Source organism: Thalassophryne amazonica, chromosome 19 (genome assembly GCF_902500255.1).
Source record: "Thalassophryne amazonica chromosome 19, fThaAma1.1, whole genome shotgun sequence".
In the NCBI taxonomy this organism is placed as follows: domain Eukaryota; kingdom Metazoa; phylum Chordata; class Actinopteri; order Batrachoidiformes; family Batrachoididae; genus Thalassophryne; species Thalassophryne amazonica.
In genome coordinates this window covers 40340083-40358682 of record NC_047121.1, presented here as the reverse complement: position 1 = coordinate 40358682, position 18600 = coordinate 40340083, and the positions used below count along the sequence as shown (strand labels likewise).

Genomic DNA, 18600 nt, shown 5'->3' with positions numbered 1-18600 from the left:
CCCTAGCTGTTGGTGTACAGAGTGAACTGAAGCCAGGATCATTTTATTCTGGTTCAGTTGATCCTGATTACAGGGTCAAAGACCGACAGACATCAACTATTATTAGAGGCTCTAAGGAATCAAAATTCAAACCTCAAAGGCAGGTAAAGCATCAAAGGAATTAGGATCAAAGATCAATGATCAAAGGAAAGATTTACCCCTTGATTAGGACTGAAGGAGTTAAAATCCAAGATTTACAGGCAGGAGCAGGATTTAGGAATACCATGGGCTGAGGAGAGGTCACTGTGACCTCTGGCTGTGTCAGATAGATGGTTCATTTGGGAGGAAGAATGAGGACGGAACACAGTGTTTGCCAGTTGCAGATACGTGATGTGGTAGATAGAACACCCACCAGTAATCTAAACGGTCACATCATAAAATAATGTCTTTCTCATGTTTCACGGCTTGATGGTGTTTAATGTTTGCTTTCCTGACTGACATTACACTGTAATTTAAGCATTGTTTGATTGTCTGTTTGTTCCCCTACTGTTTCCACGTCCTCTGGCTGATTTCCACTAAACTCAATATGTGGACAGCAGTCAACCCCAGAATTACTTTTGAGCTTTTTTATTGATTTATTTATTTGCAAAGGTCATGATCATATGAGGTAGATCATCATCATATCATCACCATTATGATAATTGATCATAATTATTTGGAAGCAGCGTAACACTTGTACAGCAAAAATGTAGATGAGTTGATAAGTGAGTGACTCAGTCAATCCCAGCCAGCTTCTGTAAGCAATAACGTAATAAGTATAAATTCTGTCATCTTATACTTCTACAATTTAAAAGGACATGTAACGAGGGCAAACTGATTAAAAAGTGACTGAAGTGTCTCCATACTACAGAGAGAAAATCATATCAGGTTGAATACGCCTCTACCTTAAATAAGCACATTGAAGAAAAAGTGTACATCACAGAAAGGTTGGAAGCCATGGACTTTAAAGAACACACTGAATATGTTTTGCAGTTGAATGTGTAAACATAAAAAGGGTAGTTACTGTTGATATGACAACATATGCAGTGAATTGCTATTAGTGTAGCAAATCCCCTTTCATGAAGAAGTGAAGGTGCGTCCTCTTAAACATTAATATTACCAGCTGTCACTGGTTTGTACCCTTGATTCTTTCTTATTCTGACCGTTTTAATTCCGACCCACCAATTTGTTTGTGAGACGCTGAGGACCGCGCCTGGCTTTGACACATCGTGCCTGTGAAGAAGGACGGGTGAGGGACACATGCTGTCAGCACACATCAGAGGTGATTGATTGTCTGAATAAGTGTTAATAGTAATTTGGTATTTTGTTACGCAGTATATTTGAACATTGATGAGAATTGTGCAGTTTGCTTCTCACGGCCGTGGCGTGCGGACTGATGATCCTCCACCTGTTGTGAGAAGCTGCTCATTTACATAAAGCTTAAAGTCAGACCTGAATGTGTTGCTGATAGCGTGTGCCTTTGAAGGATATTAGTTGTAGCTGTTGACTTACCTCACCTCTTCTATCCTTCACAGAGTCAGTTTGTCGTGTCCACCTGGGGGGTGTTTGGCGGTGAATTTGAGTCCAGAAGCGCCGGGCTTCGATCCCTTTGGGCGCTGGAGAGCGCGCCGTCCTTCACTCCGCCAGACAAGCCATTTATTATGTTGTACACAATTATTGCACCGAAAGGGAAATAAATGTTTTGTTTTTGGAACCGCTTTCTGGTTATTTAGCGCTGGGTTCAGTCAGACGCAGGTCCGCTCCTCAACCCGCGTCGGCACATAACAGTAGTTCCCAGCCATTCTAAAATGGACCCAGCGGCAGAAGCGGTTCCATTTGCCGAAAGAGTTCAAGAACACTTGGAGAAAATATGGCAGCAATTACAACATCTCGCAAACCAAATTAAACAAACAGATGCCCGCGTTACGGAGCTTGCAGTGCAAGCCGTTCCGCTTCCTGCTGCTCCAGCTGCGGCACCATCGATACCGGTGCAGATAACTCCGTCACCCAGAGATTCGGCTTCCGAACCAATTATTTGTCATCCGGAGCCTTATGCGGGAAACGTTGAAGCTTGTGCTCTGTTTTTGATGCAATGTTCTCTGGTTTTTGCTCAGCGACCGGCTTCCTTCTCTTCTGATGGTAGCCGTGTCTCATATGTGACAAATTTGCTCCGAGGTGACGCCTTAGCTTGGGTCACTGCGTTGTGGAGTAATAATTCTCCATTGTTAGGATCCTTTAAGGAGTTCTCCCGGGAGTTCCGATTGGTTTTTGACCATCCGGTGAAAACAAATACCGTTGCCCAACGGTTGCTGAATCTCAGGCAGGGGAGGCGGAGTGCGGCGGATTATTCCGTGGATTTCCGAATTTTTTCTGCTCAGTCCGGTTGGAATGCCGCAACTTTAAGAGGAGTCTTTGTGGATGGTTTGAACGATTCATTAAAAGACGAGCTAGCAGTCCGTGACGAACCAAAAGATTTAGATGAGCTAATATCTTTGGTTATTCGTCTAGATGATCGGATAAAGGAGCGTGGATGCGAGAGAGGGCGGACATCAGAGCGGGTCTTTATGTCTCGGGGCTTTCCCCGACACAGATCTGGGCTGCCTCTTCTTCGCCCCACTGAGACTCCTCCGACGGGACCTCTGGCTCCTCTTGCGGATGAGCCCATGCAGCTCGGACGAGCTGAAGCCGCCATATTGCCCCGGTCACATAAGCGTCAAGAAAGACAGTGATGACATATCTCCAGGTGTTCTGGGACAGGCACAATAATGGACACAAAAAAAACATAATTAGTTATGTGGGCTGTTTTTGTTTTTTTGTGAGGGGTTATAAATTGTTTGGGTGTTTAGAGGCGGTTCTGGTGGAGTGAATAACTGGCGGGTCGGAGCTCGGCTGGACTCAGCCTATCGTCGGTTTTTATCATTTGAATTTAGGTATTTTCTGTTTGGGATTGGGTCATTTTGTTTTGTTGTTTTTTATTTCCCTGCTTCCCTAACCCCAACCTCACTTGCCCTAAGACCGTTCGTCTTGTGGGTTGTGGGGTGGTGCAGGTTGGTCACGCTGAGTGTTTCTCAGAAGACCTCTGCACCTGGGGGGGGGGGGGGGGGGGGGGTTGTCAGGGGTGTTTTTTTGGGTTTGGTTAGGGCCCGGTTCCACTCCAGCCTCGGTGGGCCTTTGACTGTTTGTCATTGGTGTTACCGGGGTGTGATGCAACGGGAACATACCTCAGTCGGAGGGGTGGGCCGATCTGTTGCCGTTCGCCATTTCGGTAGTTCCGCCCCTCCCGATAGGCTGGTGGTATGGTCGGGTATGGGCACCGGACGTATTTCCGGTTTTCCGCTGTGCTTCGGGGTTGGGACCGGGTTAGTTTTTCCTGTTTCCTTCCCCGGCTTAGTAATTTTGTGCCGTTCACCAAAATGGAGCTAACGACTGGCTCTGGGAGTGATCTGGGGTCTTTCGGGGTGCTGGGGGAGGTAACAGGGTTTTCCAGTTGTTTTATTTGCCCCCGGGGTGTTTTAATGAAGTCTGCCGGTGGTTGGATTTGTGTGTTTTTGTGCTTCCTTCCAGGTTCCACCTCCAGGGTTGATGGGACGGTCCTCTTGGGGGGGGGGGGAATTGATTGTGGGGCCGACTCACCAAGTGTGGCTGGGTCTGGGGTTCCTGGGTTGTGGGGAGGGGGCCTCCTGGGGTTGATGGTACGGTCCTCTGGGGGGCGCTGCTCCTCCATGTAAACCTGGGGACCTCTGTGGGATTCCGGTTTTGGTTGTCTCTCCTAGAATTGGCGGTAAAGGTCTTCTGGGGGGGGGGGGGGGGTTGGGCTCTGCATATCGTTCTTGGGGGGGGGGGGGTTGGTTGTTATTTTTCTTTGTGAATTTGTGTTTGTATTGTGTTGTTGGGGCTGTGTTGGGTTTTTGCATTTGGGAGTTTTTCTTTTCTTCCCGGGGTTGGATGGGACGGTCCCCTGGGGAGGTTTTGGGTGGGTTTTGTGTTTTTTTTTTTTTTTTGTATGTTGGGTTGTATGTGGGACTTTTTTGGGGTTTTGTTGATGCCAGCCGGCCTTCCAGCCACGGTGCCCTGTCCTGCTGTCTGCTGTAGACCTTGGGAGCGTTACGCCGTCTGCTTGCTGTCATGGACCCCGGAGGGAGGTGCTGTTCTCGGGCCTGGTCTGTTCGGTCGCCGGGAGGCTTCCCATTGATGGGGGGGTACTGTTGTGTGTTGGGGGGTTTGGCTGGATGTTTTTGTGTTGTTTTCTTTTCTTTGCTCTCCAGGTGGTATGCAAACTGGTTTTTGTCTGTGGAGACTGTGCTGGCAGAAGAATCCTTCACCCTCATCAACATTATTGGCTGCACTTGTGGAGGATGTCCACGTGCAGGCCTAATGACTCGCAGCACCTGTGGATGATGCTCACGTGCAGACTTAAGGACTTTCAGCTGAAGCAGATAATGAGATGGCGTTCTGCATTTAAGCCATGAGTGGTTCAAGCAGAATTGCCGGGAACTCGACCTTGTGACGTTTGTTTGTGAGACGCTGAGGACCGAGCCTGGGTTTGACACATCGTAACTGTGAAGGAGGATGGGTGAGGGACACATGCTGTCAGCACACATCAGAGGTGATTGATTGTCTGAATAAGTGTTAATAGTAATTTGGTATTTTGTTACGCAGTATATTTGAACATTGATGAGAATTGTGCAGCTCGCTTCTCACGGCCGTGGCGTGCGGACTGATGATCCTCCACCTGTTGTGAGAAGCTGCTCATTTACATAAAGCTTAAAGTCAGACCTGAATGTGTTGCTGATAGCGTGTGCCTTTGAAGGATATTAGTTGTAGCTGTTGACTTACCTCACCTCTTCTATCCTTCACAGAGTCAGTTTGTCGTGTCCACCTGGGGGGTGTTTGGCGGTGAATTTGAATCCAGAAGCGCCGGGCTTCGATCCCTTTGGGCGCTGGAGAGCGTGCCGTCCTTCACTCTGCCAGACAAGCCATTTATTATGTTGTACACAATTATTGCACCGAAAGGGAAATAAATGTTTTGTTTTTGGAACCGCTTTCTGGTTATTTAGCGCTGGGTTCAGTCAGACGCAGGTCTGCTCCTCAACCCACGTCGGCACATAACAAGACTGTGAATTCTTCAAATTATGATTTGGACTAACTATGGAAGTGTTCAGCTGGTCTCTCAACACTATTGACACCATTTTTTTTTTTTTTTTGACAAGGAGATCAGGTTTGGAGGACCCTGCATGCCATGATGGAACCTACCCAGCGGGCTATGCTCTCGACGCCTGAGAGAATGGAGTGTGACATGTGGCTCCACTCTCTGTGGAAGACGTTGAGGATTCATTCCTATTTGCTTTTATAGTGGGAGGTTTGGTGCTGATTGGTTTGTGCGCTACCCTGACCCACAGGAATATTAGCAAGACGGCTGCTTCCAGAATTTTGTCCCCACATCACTCCGTCATGATTAATGAGTTGGGCAATGCTGTGAAATCTCAGACTGCGTGAACTCTTGGACTCAAATGCAAAATGGATACAATCTTGGAGCAAATTGCTGCATTGCAAAGGAATGTACTGCTGAGAACCAGAGAATATTCTTCATAAATTTGGACTCTAGACGGTCAGAGGTGCAGTAAATAGAATTCTGTATCTCTCCGCCAAACATCAACATGGCAGCCTTATCGGCTCCCGAAGGCCAAATTCCCTGCTCTTCCCCCAGAAGGATCTGTGGCTTTGGTGAAGGAATTTGGTTCCCCTTTCTCATCTTCTACCCCCCTTCCAGCTTACTGTTGCCTAGCAACATCAGACTTTACACACACATGGACAGAAACTGTTAGACTTTACACACACACACGGACAGATATTTACAGAAATTTAACTCATCTGCACACGACGCATGTCTCCCTCCCTCCAGCTCTATTACCCCCCCCCCCCACACACACACACACCCACCGTGTCTCTCCACTCCCCCCCACCCTGGCTTCCTCCTTGCCACCTCGAAAGCAGCGCGGTTTTTACTGCTGCAGCCTTCAACCCCCAAGCTGGGCGGCGTGGACCCCTCCTGCTGCGGCCTTCACCCACTTTGCCTCAATTCAGATGATGGACTGCTTCACGTTTAGAGCACATAAACAATGTCAAATGTATATGTGTTGTCTTTAATTTTGATGTGTTCCATTATTACGGTAAACAAGAAATAATTGTGGATTAATTGCTGTATTTTTTTCTGAGGTAATTGGAGTGTAAACGTAATTGCCCTTTTTGGGATCAATAAAGTTGTCTGAATCTGAATCATATATCCCGCATCACTCTTCTGGAGAAATCCAAACCAACTCAAGCTCATCTCTCTCTTCCTTTCTCTAATCCAGTCCATTGTCATCATGCCGAAGGAAAACCGCAGCATCTTCAACTCTGCCATCTCCAGGTTTGCCTCCTGTCTTTAGACAGTGCCACCATCTATATACTACTACTATGGTCTATATACTACTACTCCTTCCCAAGCGCAGGACAAACAGACTGAAAAACTCCTTTGTCTCTCAGGCCATCAGACTGTACAACTCCTCACTCAGGGGGAGGAGGAGTAACAGGAAGACAGAGGAGGGGAATGAGAGGAACAGTAGTAGCCAGTAAACCAGTAATGATTAGTATGTCTGGTATTTATATTTATATTTGAAAACTGTTTCTTTTTTACTTTCACTTTTCGATTACTCTGTGTGCTTCTTACCCTGTATGCTGGTATACAATGCTGCTGGAACCTCAATTTCCCCGAGGGAGTCTTCCCAAGGGATCGGTAAAGTTCTATCTAATCTCTAATAATAATAATAATAACTAAACTGCCCATAAAGGCAAGTGGCACAACTGTAAGGTGATTATTTTGACCAAAAGTTAACTTCTCAAATGAATAAACAGTCGAGACTTTGCTGTAAATTGGAGCAGCTTTTATCGCCATCTTGTGGCTGATTGTGAGCACTTTAGTGCTTATGTACATTTCCTACTTGAAACTCCAAAATTCAGTGAAAAAGGCATTTATAAATGTCAGAATTGCATGTTTTGTTTTTCACAGGCAGATCTTTGACCTCCCAGTATTAATGTAGAAAGATTTTGATTTTGAGACTTTAACAATTCTTGAGTTTTAGGATGCAGAATGTTTTGCCGTACAGAGGGATGGGAGGATGGGCAGAAGGACAGCATTTTTTTCTTGTTTAATTAAAATAATTATAAAACCAATCCTAAACTCAACAAGTAACAAGGGTAAGGAGGCTAAATGCTGGATTGAAGCAGCTGAGATATGTTCACATCAGCACTGTTTTTTGGCACCATGTGTGATGACGGGGATCAATACACTGCTGCAGTTCTATTGGCCAGTGTGTCTAAAATGCACAATAGGTGATCTAACCAAACTTCCACTTCACCTCATCTAAAATCAAACCTACACTGAATTGAAACCCTAAAACCAACAACGCTAAATGTCTAGTAAATGTCCACAAATTGAAAGAATACACAAACAGCCCTTACAAAGCTAGAATAGATGCCCATGCACACCCACACATGCACGATAATGTATTCGGGAATGTCGTGGACAACAAGCCTGTCGGTATGTTTCAGCTGCAACAGACCGTTTCTGAAATGACAAACAACCTGTTGTTATTCTTCTCTTGGCAGGCGAGGTGTCGTGTCTGAAAGAATGCCAACAGACATTCACGCACCTTCAGTTTTGTGCTGGATGTCATGCAGTTTGCATCAATTGTACAACTTCAGTCGGTTCAAGGCTAAAGGTTAAAAACTTTTTATTCTTTTTCTTTGCATCCTCATCTTGCTTGTGTATTCTACATTTGTAGTGAAGCAAAACACTGAACACATTATTTTCCTCATCTTGATTTGTGTGATGGCAGAGTGAAGGAAATTTTGCTGCTTATAGCTGTTAACCCCTGAAAATCAATCCAAAACCATTTCTCAACAAAATGCAGATATATGGATTTCTGTGGAAATTTGAACTTCTCCGGAACAAAATGAGGCTGCATATGTCTTTTTACTCAAGACCAAAATATGACCATCAGATATTTTGAAGACTTTGCATACATCCGTCCATCTGTCTGTGTTCAGCATAACTCCAGTCCTATTACTGCCAGTCTTCAAATACACAGAGACCATTCCTGTGGGACACTGACCTTGGACAAGTTCAAGGATGGCTAACCTTGACCCATTCTGTTTCCGTTATTTGTTTTATATATATCTTTTACAGTGCATCTGGAAAGCATTCACAGTGCTTCACTTTTTCCACAAGTTATGTTACAGCCTTATTGCAAACTGGACTAAATTAATTTTTTTCCCTTCAGTCAGTTAAAGGTTAAGAACATTTTATCCCTCAAAATTCTACACACAGAACCCCATAATGACACCATGAAAAAAAGTTTTTATCATGTTTTTTTCCACATGTACATAAGCAAGGGCGCAATTTAGAACTAGAAATTGGGGGGGACAAAGTGCGAGGCCCGCAGGGCTGAAGCCAATAGGCTGGGGGTCTGGGGGCCGCTTTAGGCCCCCAGAAGCCAGCGGTTTTTAGATAAGCTCAGATGCATTCTGAGCATCCAGAACAGTAATTTTAATGTTTTGAGAAGACCATAAAGTGGACACCATTTGACTTATGCAATTTGAAACTGTGGATGTAAGTACTTTATTCTGAGAATAGCCAGCATTGATTTTATTAACATCCTGGTGTAAATAAGGTATCACCACATGTGTAGAACTCAAAAAGAATGATAGGTTGAGGTTTCATAAAAAAAACAAAAAAACAACTGAAATGTGGTAAAATGTATTCATAAATATGAAAGAACAGGCTCTTAATAATTATTAACTATCGCATACTGTATTTTTTTCTCAAGATTTGTTTTTGCATAAGTTTGAAAAAACAACAGATCATAAGTTTAGGATAAATTACTTATCATGAATTTAATTTTCGAAGTGGCACTAATGACAACACTCATACTGAACATAATTTTGCTTGCACAGACTGATTTTGGAGATCAAGCAATAATTGCAGATTTTCTGATTTCCTTTTCTAACTTTCAGAATTTAGTAAATTAGCATATGGTCCATTGATACTTATGTGTAGACACTAGTCCCTAGAGGCAACTATTTTTGGTTTCAAATCTGGGCAAATGCAGTCCCAGAAAATTCCAAATGTGACAAACAAGAAACAGGTGTTGTAAACAAGTCAATGCTGCTAAAAATACAAACTTGCAGAAACAAAGATACTATTCTGACATGGTTTTGCACATAAGACTGACATAGTATGTTTCAAGTACACACATACGATATATGTCGTATATATCTCGTATATGTCAGAAGGTGGGGGGAGCATACCATATTCTGTCCCTCCTGGTTGAAAAGGTGGGGGGGACATGCTCCCCCCATCCCCCACCAAATTGTGCCCATGTACCTAAGTATTCACAGCCTTTCTTCAATTCTTTGTTGAATGTTGATGCACCTTTGGCAGCAATTACAGCATAAATTCGTCTTGAATATGATTCCACAAGCTTGGTGCACCTGTCTTTGGGCAGTTTTGCCCATTCCTCTTTGCAGCACCTCTCAAGCTCCATCAGGTTGAATGGGGAGCATAGGTGCACACAGACCTTTTCAGATCTCTCCAGAGATGTTCAATCAGATTCAGGTCTGGGCTCTGGCTGGGCCGCTCAAGGACATTCACAGAGTTGTCCTGAAGCCATTCCTTTGATATGTTGGTTGTGTGCTTAGGGTCATTGTCCTGCTGAAAGATGAACTGTTGCCCCAATCTGAGCTCAAGAGCGCTCTGGAGCAGGTTTTCATCCAGGATCTCTCTGTACATCGCTACATTCATCTTTCTGCCATGTGCTGTTTATTAAGGAGTGGCTTCCGTCTGTCCACTCCACCATACAGGCCTGATTGGTGGATTGCTGCAGACATGGTTGTCCTTTTGGAAGGTTCTCTTCTCTCCACAGAGGAATGCTGGAGTTTTGACAGAGTGACCATCGGGTTCTTGGTCACCTCCCTGACTAAGGCCCTTCTCCCCCAATCGCTCAGTTTACACGGGCAGCCAGCTGTAGGAAGAGTCCTGGTGTCCTGGTGGATCTGAACATTTTCCATTGACGGATGCTGGAGGCCACTGTGCTCTTTGAGACCTTCAAAGCAGCAGAAATGTTTGTGTACCCTTTCCCAGATTTGTGCCACCAGACAACCCTGTCTCGGAGGTCTACAGACAGTTCCTTTGACTTCATGCTTGATTTGTGCTCTGACATGCACTGTCAACTGATGGACCTTATACTGTATGTAGACAGCCTTTCTAAATTATGTCCAATTAAGTCCAAGTGGAAACAGGAGGCACCTGAGCTCAATTTTGAGCTTCATGGCAAAGGCTGTGAATACTTACGTACTACCCCAATTCCAATGAAGTTGGGACGTTATGTAAATAAAAACAGAATACAATGATTTGCAAATCCTCTTCAACCTATATTCAATTGAATACACCACAAAGACAAGATATTTGTTGTTTTGTGGAAATATTTACTCATTTTGAAATGGATGCCTGCAACACATGTCAAAAATGTTGGGACGGGGCAACAAAAGACTAGGAAAGTTGATGAATGCTCAAAGAATGCCTCATTGGAAACAGGTCAGTGTCATGATTGGGTATAAAAGCAGCATCCCCAAAAGGCTCACCCATTCACAAGCAGGGATCACCTATTTGTGAACAACTGCATGAAAAAATAGTCTAACAGTTTAAGAAAAAATGTTTCTCAACATTCAATTGCAAGGAATTTAGGGATTCCATCATCTACAGTTCATAATATAATCAGAAGATTCAGAGAATCTGGAGAACTTTCTACATATAAGCAGCAAGGCCGAAAACCAACATTGAATGCCCGTGACCTTTAATCCTTCAGGCTGCACTGCATTAAAAACCAACATCATTGTGTAAAGGATCTTACTGCGTGGGCTTCAGAAACATTTCAGAAAACCACTGTCAGTTAACACAGTTCGTCGCTACATGTACAAGTGCAAGTTAAAACTCTACCATGCAAAGTGAAAGCCATACATCAACAACATCCAGAAACGCCGCCGCCTTCTCTGGGCCCGAGCTCATTTTAAATGGACAGACGCAAAGTGGAAAAGTGTGCTGTGGTCTGATGAGTCCACATTTCAAATTGTTTTTGGAAATCATGGACGTTGTGTCCTCTGGACAAAAGAGGAAAATGACCATCCAGATTGTTACTGGCGCAAAGTTCAAAAGCTAGCATCTGTGATGGTATGGGGTTGTGTTAGTGCCCATATCATGGGCAACTTACACATCTGTGATGGCACCATCAATGCTGAAAGGTACATCCAGGCTTTGGAGCAACACATGCTGCCATCCAAGCAACGTCTTTTTCAGGGACGTCCCTGCTTATTTCAGGAAGACAATGCCAAACCACATTCTGCACATGTTACAACAGCGTGGCTTCGTAGCAAAAGAGTGCGGATACTAGACTGGCCTGCCTGCAGTCCAGACCTGTTGCCCATTAAAAAAATGTGTGGCACATTATGAAGCGCAAAATACGACAACGGAGACCCCGGACTGCTGAACAACTGAAGTCGTACATCAAGCAAGAATGGGAAAGAATTCCACCTACAAAGCTTCAACAGTTAGTGTCCTCAGCTCCCAAACGCTTATTGAATGTTGTTAGAAGTAAAGGTGATGTAACACAGAGGTAAACATACCACTGTCCCAGCTTTTTTTGAAACATGTTGCAGGCATCCATTTCAAAATGAGCAAATATTTGCACAAAACAATAAAGTTTATCAGTTTGAAAATTAAATATCTTGTCTTTGTGGCATATTCAATTGAATATAGGTTGAGGAGGATTTGTAAATCATTGTATTCTGTTTTTATTTACATTTTACACAACCTCCCAACTTCATTGGAATTGGGGTTGTACATGTGATTTTTTTTTTTTTTTAGTTTTTCATTTTTAATAAATTTGCATAATCATTATGGGGTATTGTGTGCAGAATTTTGAAGAAAAAAATGAATTTCATCCATTTTGGAATAAGGCTGTAACAAGAAAATGTGAAAAAAGTGAAGCTCTGTGAATACTTTCCAGATTCACTATATGTCTTTAACACTGCATAATTTCATTTAACTATGTGGTGTCCTGCACTTTATTAGAAAGTAGGGTCAAACATAATCAGCTTTTTGCAAATATTATTGAGTTATCATCGGCTATCTTTGTGATGTAACATACTAATGTTTAATGTTAATAAATGTTTTAATCTGAATTAGTTTCTTTAATTAAATTGAAAAAAACTATAATAAAACAATCATGATAAAAAAAAAACGAGAAATCTCACACTTGACTTTTGTTGCAATGTTTGGGTAGTTCAAATGTCATTTTCAGGTGGCCCACTTAATAATAATAATAAATCATTTGTAATGTTTAGCATGCCTACAACTTTTGCACAATTGTCTTATTTTTTTTTATTTGTATTATGTATATGTATTATGTTGTCAATGTTCTTTATGTGGTTGGTACTTTATTGTATTTTATTTTGTGGAGCGGTTTGAGACCTGGACCGCCGCTACCTAAAGACCCTCAAGCGATTCCACCAACACTGCCTGAGTACTATCATCTGCATCAAGTGGGACAACTACATACCAACATCAGCATCCTGGATGAAGCCGAGCTACAAAGCATAGAGTGTGTCATCATCAAGAACCAGCTTCGATGGGTGGGTCACATCATTAGGATGGATGACAGCCAACAGCCGATCTTCTACTCCCAGCTGAATGAAGAACAACAGTCTAGAGGAGGGCAGAAGAACCACAACAAGGACCTCCTGAAGCACAGCCTCGAGCTGCACCATCAACTGGAAGACCTGGGCCCAGTTTCATAAAGCAAACTAATCTTTTAGTCTACTAAGCTTACTTTGTTGGCTAAGGTTAATTGCCCAACATTATCTGTGTAATCTCTGTTTCACATCAACGGTTAAACTTGTAGATTAGCTGTTTTATGTTAGTCAACAATTTTCAAGGTCGTGAGTGCTGTTGCCAAGAAATGCCTCCAAAGAGTGACACATTTGTTTACTTCCGGGTTGGTCCATCTGCTACAAACATGGCTGTCCTACAGAGGAGACGTGCTCCCTACCTCAGCATCTGTAAACATCTCCAATGGATTATTCTGGTCCTGGAACACCCGCTCCCGTCGCAAATCTCTCCTTCTTTCCTCCTCCTTCAAGTGGTGGTACACGATAGCTACCTTTTTATAGCTACGATAGCTACTAAGTGAGTTTAGTTGACTAAACAAGATTTGACTGCTTTATGAAACCAGTGTCGCAGACCAAATGGTCCGCCCCTAAAAATCGGTCCGCCTTTTTCATCTGTGCATGCGTCATTTCGGACCACAGAAGCACGTCTGAGACGGACTCTCTTCACTCAAAGCAATCAAATGGATTAATGGGATTATTAACCATCAGATGATAAAGGTAAAACCTCTTAAATCATTCTAAAGTCAGTTTTAAGCAGAAACGAGACCATTTTAAGCAGAAACTCTGCAAAATTCTGTGACGTTTTGAAATGTCTGATGCGCAGTGAACGCATCAGCTAGCTGTTCGTTTAACCGCGGCACTCTGATTGCTTCCGTTGCCCTTTATGATGAAATAATGTTGAATTTATGTGGAAATGATTGTTGTACAAAAGCTTCAGATATCTGTCGCTGACATAGATGATGACTGGAGTGCAGTTTGAAGCAGAAACTGTGTTAATCCATGAACCGCGTCATCAGGGGGTACCGATTTTTAAGGGGGACCGTTTGGTCGGCGACACCAGGTCCTGGGAAGAACAGGCAAGGGGTCGAGCCAGCTGGTGAGTCATGATCCACATGGGAGTGGAGATCTTCAAAAAAATACAGACAAACAATACAGAGGAGAAGAGAAGAAAGAGGAAGGAGAGAGAGAGAGCAAGATCCTGACCGGCAGAAGCTTCCCGCAGCAACGATGTGCAGCGCCTGTCAGAAACAGTGTGCTTCAAGATGGGGCCTGTTCAGTCATCTCCACATCCACATTCCCCACCGGGAATTGACCAAGACACAATCTTCCTCGGCACTGAGGTATTGCAACGGCAACAACTTTATTCCATTTTATTTTGTGGACCTCTTTGTTTCTATTATTATTGTTGGCAAGAAGTAAATATCCAAGTGGGAAAATACTTTATATGGTTTCAGTCATTTCTCCATCTTCTGTTTATCTTAAAAAACTTTCTATCAGAAATTTTTTATATCCTCTTCTTCCACAGCTTTCCACAACCACCTCAGAGACAACTCATATGTGTGCACCAAGCTCAAGTTTTCCACTGGTCTCCTGCGGAACCCGGACTACACAAGATTAATGGTACAGGTCAACCGCAGCCAACAGTTTAGTGTTTGCATCTCATGTTATGGACCGAGTAAGCAGCCTGGCAGCTGGTATGGAGAGAGGGAAAGGTTAAAGGTCAAGTGTCATATAGAGAATAATGTGGGCAGATGCATGCCTCAACCCTGATCTTTAACCTGTCGGCGCAAAGGGACAGCACTGTTACGTTTCACAGAGAAGAGACGCAGCCTTTGTTAGCACACACGCGGCTGCTTGGCAAAACCGCTTCAGGTAACATAAAGTGGAAACTATGCACAAGCGTATCACACGAGTATGCGCAGATGAACATGCATGCACATCTTGTCCCATGGAGTGAGCCAACGCCCTGTTTTACTCCTGTGAGCCTCTCTCTGATCTAAATTGGATCCTGATGTTCTGTTAAGCCACCCCCCACGAATCGAGACTGTTAAACACATTTTTCGCACTCCTCCCCTCCAGCTCAGCTGCTGCACAGCGGCACTGACAAGAGGCAGCTGTTGCAGTGGGTGATCGAGTAAGCAGTGAAAGACACAGACGGATAGATAGTGAGACGGATGTGATTATTTACTGTTTTTAGCTTGAGATCCTCAAAGATGCAAAGATAAGAAGGTCTGCAGGGACTAAGACAAAAGTCAGCCTTGAGATCCTGTCTCTGAAAGAGAAGTTAACCGTCAGCGCTGACTGGAGAGGTGCTGTGGTGGTGGTGGTGGTGGGGGTTCTGGTGTGGAGCCTGGAATCTGTTTAGAAAGCGCATCATGTAATGGTTTAATAAAACTCTTCCTCTTACGCGTCCATGTGGAGATAAAACATGAACGGCAAAGTCTGTCTGACACGGCAGCTGACAAAGTATGTGCATGTACGTGCACACAAGACAGTATAAGCATGCACATGCACAGGGAAGGGGTAGCATATAATAATGCATGCACATTAAAGGGTTTTACGAATTGCTGCTTAATTCCAAACACTACCACGCTTGGTTTGACTGCGTTTGTGCAAGCTTGTTGTGCTTGTATGTATATTTATGATGCTATATTTGTGGCAGCTGTTGCTTTTCAGCAGTAGCACTACCTCAGATCCAGGTGTCTTGTCCTGAAGGCGTGTACGTGAGGTGCTGAATGATGATCCCTGCTGCACTCTGTCAGTGTCTGCAACCTCTTCTCTGCTTCTTTTGATCCCTCTGCTATTCTCTCCTTCATCGTGGTGCTGCTGTCGTGACTTCATGATGGTCTGGCTTTTTTGAAATTCGGCATCATTGTTTTTCTCTCAGGATAGCACAGCGTGCCTGTTGTGTGGGCCGCTGAAGAGGAGGTACTGCTGGCCCACCACCACCAGATGGCGCCCTGCTTGGAGTGCGGGCTTCAAGCACGAGAGGGCGCCGGAACCACTGGGAGTGACAGCTGTCACTCATCCTCAGCACCAGCTGTCACTCATTCATCTCATCACCATCACCATAAAGGCCGGACTGCAACTCCACCTCCTCGCCGAGAAATCAGCTACCATTCAGGTAACCTTCTCTGCTGTAATTATTGTTGTCCAAAACATTGTTCTGTGTGCAGCCGTGTTCCTGCGGGCTCTGTCGGAGGCTGGATTGGCGGACAGTGAGAGGACGACGTCCTTCGCCTCTCACTCCATCCAGGAAAGAGACCAACAGGAGCTGCACGGGTGAAATTGTTGCTGGAGGTGGAGGTTCTCCCTCCTAATTGTGTACAGACTGTGGGATTACTGAGTGTGCGACCTCACACTCATCAGGACTGTTTCTGTTCTCTGCCAGCAGTACCGGGTCTGACTGCTGAAGACAGCGGCCACCTGGGGTGCAGGGCTTGGCGGCTCCGGTGTTCTTCAGCTCCGTTGGCGGTGGAAGCTGTGTGGGATCCGGCTCTTCTCTCGCCAGGCGTCTTCTATCATCGAGCCTGCCCACACGTCACCTGGTGTATGATTGACAGTCACCATATTGTTATTGTCTGTACGTCGTTGTGCGATTCACAACATTAAATTGTTACTTTTGGCTTATCCATTGTCCGTTCATTAACGCCCCCTGTTGTGGGTCTGTGTCACGACACTTTCACAACAGTGTCAGTGGTTAGCACTGTCTGTTTCAGGTCTGATCCCAATATAGGGTGTTTGTGTGCTGTCCATGTGGATTTAAAACACATGCAGGTTTGGCAGGAAATGGTTCCCAGGGGTCCAAGGCCTGAATGTTCTAAATTTCTCTTTGCTCTTCTTACGCCTTCCCCAATGAAGTGTTGGATCATGCCCAGAGAAGTGCGCTACACAGCCAAAATGTTCTAGCTGATGTTCTCTTGCTAGGCAAGCCACACCCCTCATCTGAGTCTCTTCAAGTAAATGTTTGCATAACAAAAAGTCATTCCAGCAGTATCCAAAGATTCTCCAAAGAGACTTCCAGTGGTTGCCTTAGGTTACTCGATAGTGTCCAAATCTCATAACCATACAGTAAGATAAGAAGCACCAGCACCCTAATGCCTCGGACCTTTGCTCTCCTACATAGGTATTGGACTTGCCAAACATCATCTGTCCAGCAACCTCTGTAAACCCTTCACAGGTATTTCTTGACCTCAAAGGTTGAGAGTCCAGAAACATGAATGTCACTGCCAAGATAAGCGATTTTGACACTTTCACCAGGAAGACCACGAAGAGTCCAGGAAGTCATTAAAACCCTATATCCAAGTCTTGATCCAATTGCAAACCCAGATAGTTTGACTCCTCAGGTACTTGTCTGATCTATAATGTGCCATGAAAATGCTGAGGGCACCATGTCAGATTAGGTCTGAGAACATTTGCTCTTGTCACATCTGCCACCCCACTATACCACCCTGGGTGCAGGGTGGCACTAACCCAGTTAGACCAAAAGTCCAGGGTAACTGTTCCTTTAAAATTACATTCTTCCATTTGGCATGCATGTTTATGGAAATATTATTGTGATATCCATGCTTATGTTCAATAAATACTGGCACCTGAAATGGCACAGAGAGCAGTGCAATACCCCTCTAGTTACTGCAATCCAGGTGATCACCCTTTCCTTTCCAAAGTGGGAAAACAAGTCCTTTCTTCTAGTTCGTAGGAATATACCTGTCTTGCAGATCAAATCAAAGATTGCAATGGCAGGAGGACACCATCTCCACCACTTGGAGGAGTTCAACTCTAAAAGAGCAGATCCTTGAAGCTTTCCTCGTCTAATTGTACTAACATTTGGTGGTTCATAGTTAACTGGAGGATCAGCTAGCAGAACCCTGTCCCTGGAGATGTGCAACATCCCAGCAGCAGGATCAGCCTCATACAAGAGCTGAAAGTAGAATCAGAATCAGAATCAAATTTATTGCCAAGTAAGTTATCACATAGAATAAATTTGATCTGGTATCATTGGTGCATAGACAACAATAAAAGAAAAGGAAATAAAAATACTTCTATAAGACGTAATTGGTGCATAAACAACAAAAAAGAAAAGGAAAAAATACTTCTGTAAGAAGTAAAGGAGTCAAATAGACAAATGGGTAAAACTATGTTACTGTCAAATAAATATAGTGGAATGGGGCTGTGCAGGCATGCAGATGTACAGTACCTTTCACTCTGTACTATGTGAGAGTGGGGGGGAGGCAGCGTAAGTGGGGGTGTATGGCCTTATTCATAAGTCTAGCTGCAGACAGAAAGAAGTTGTTTTTGTGTCTTGAGGTTTCGGTCCTGAAGGACCTCAGCCATCTGCCAGAGGGGAGGGTGACAAAAAGTTTGTGTCCTGGGTGAGAGGGACTGGCCACTATCTTCCTTGCTCGCCTCAGGGCCCTGGAGGTGTACAGGTCCTGTAGGGATGGCAGATTGCAGTCGATCACCTTCTCTGCTGCGTGGATGATACGCTGCAGTCTGCTCCTGTCCTTAGCAGTGGCAACAGCGTACCAGACGGTGATGGAAGAGGAGATGATGGACTCAATGATGGCAGTGCAGAAGTTCACCATCAGTTTTTGGCAAGTTGAACTTCCTTAGCTGCGGCAGAAAGTACATCCTCTAGCTGACTCAATGGACCAGTACAGCAGAAGCATCTGCCAGGACCGGGTTGATGTTAGCTCTTAGACATTTTGGTGATGACCCAAATCAAGATATGACTCTAGAATTAGCTCAGCTTAACTGTGATATGAGGCAGTTTTGAACAATTATGCCAGAAAATTTGAGTAAACACTCGATTTGGCAAGT

General features: G+C 44.3%; 1 long non-coding RNA gene across 1 annotated transcript in view; it reads left to right on the top strand.

Annotated features, from left to right (window-relative positions):
• The window catches only part of LOC117500729, a 30676-nt gene extending 25320 nt beyond the window's left edge, over positions 1–5356 (top strand). The window contains exon 3 of the long non-coding RNA XR_004557836.1: positions 5229–5356. This is a non-coding gene — a long non-coding RNA (uncharacterized LOC117500729). The remainder of the gene's footprint in view (positions 1–5228) is intronic.
• Positions 5357–18600: the final 13244 nt, after the last annotated feature.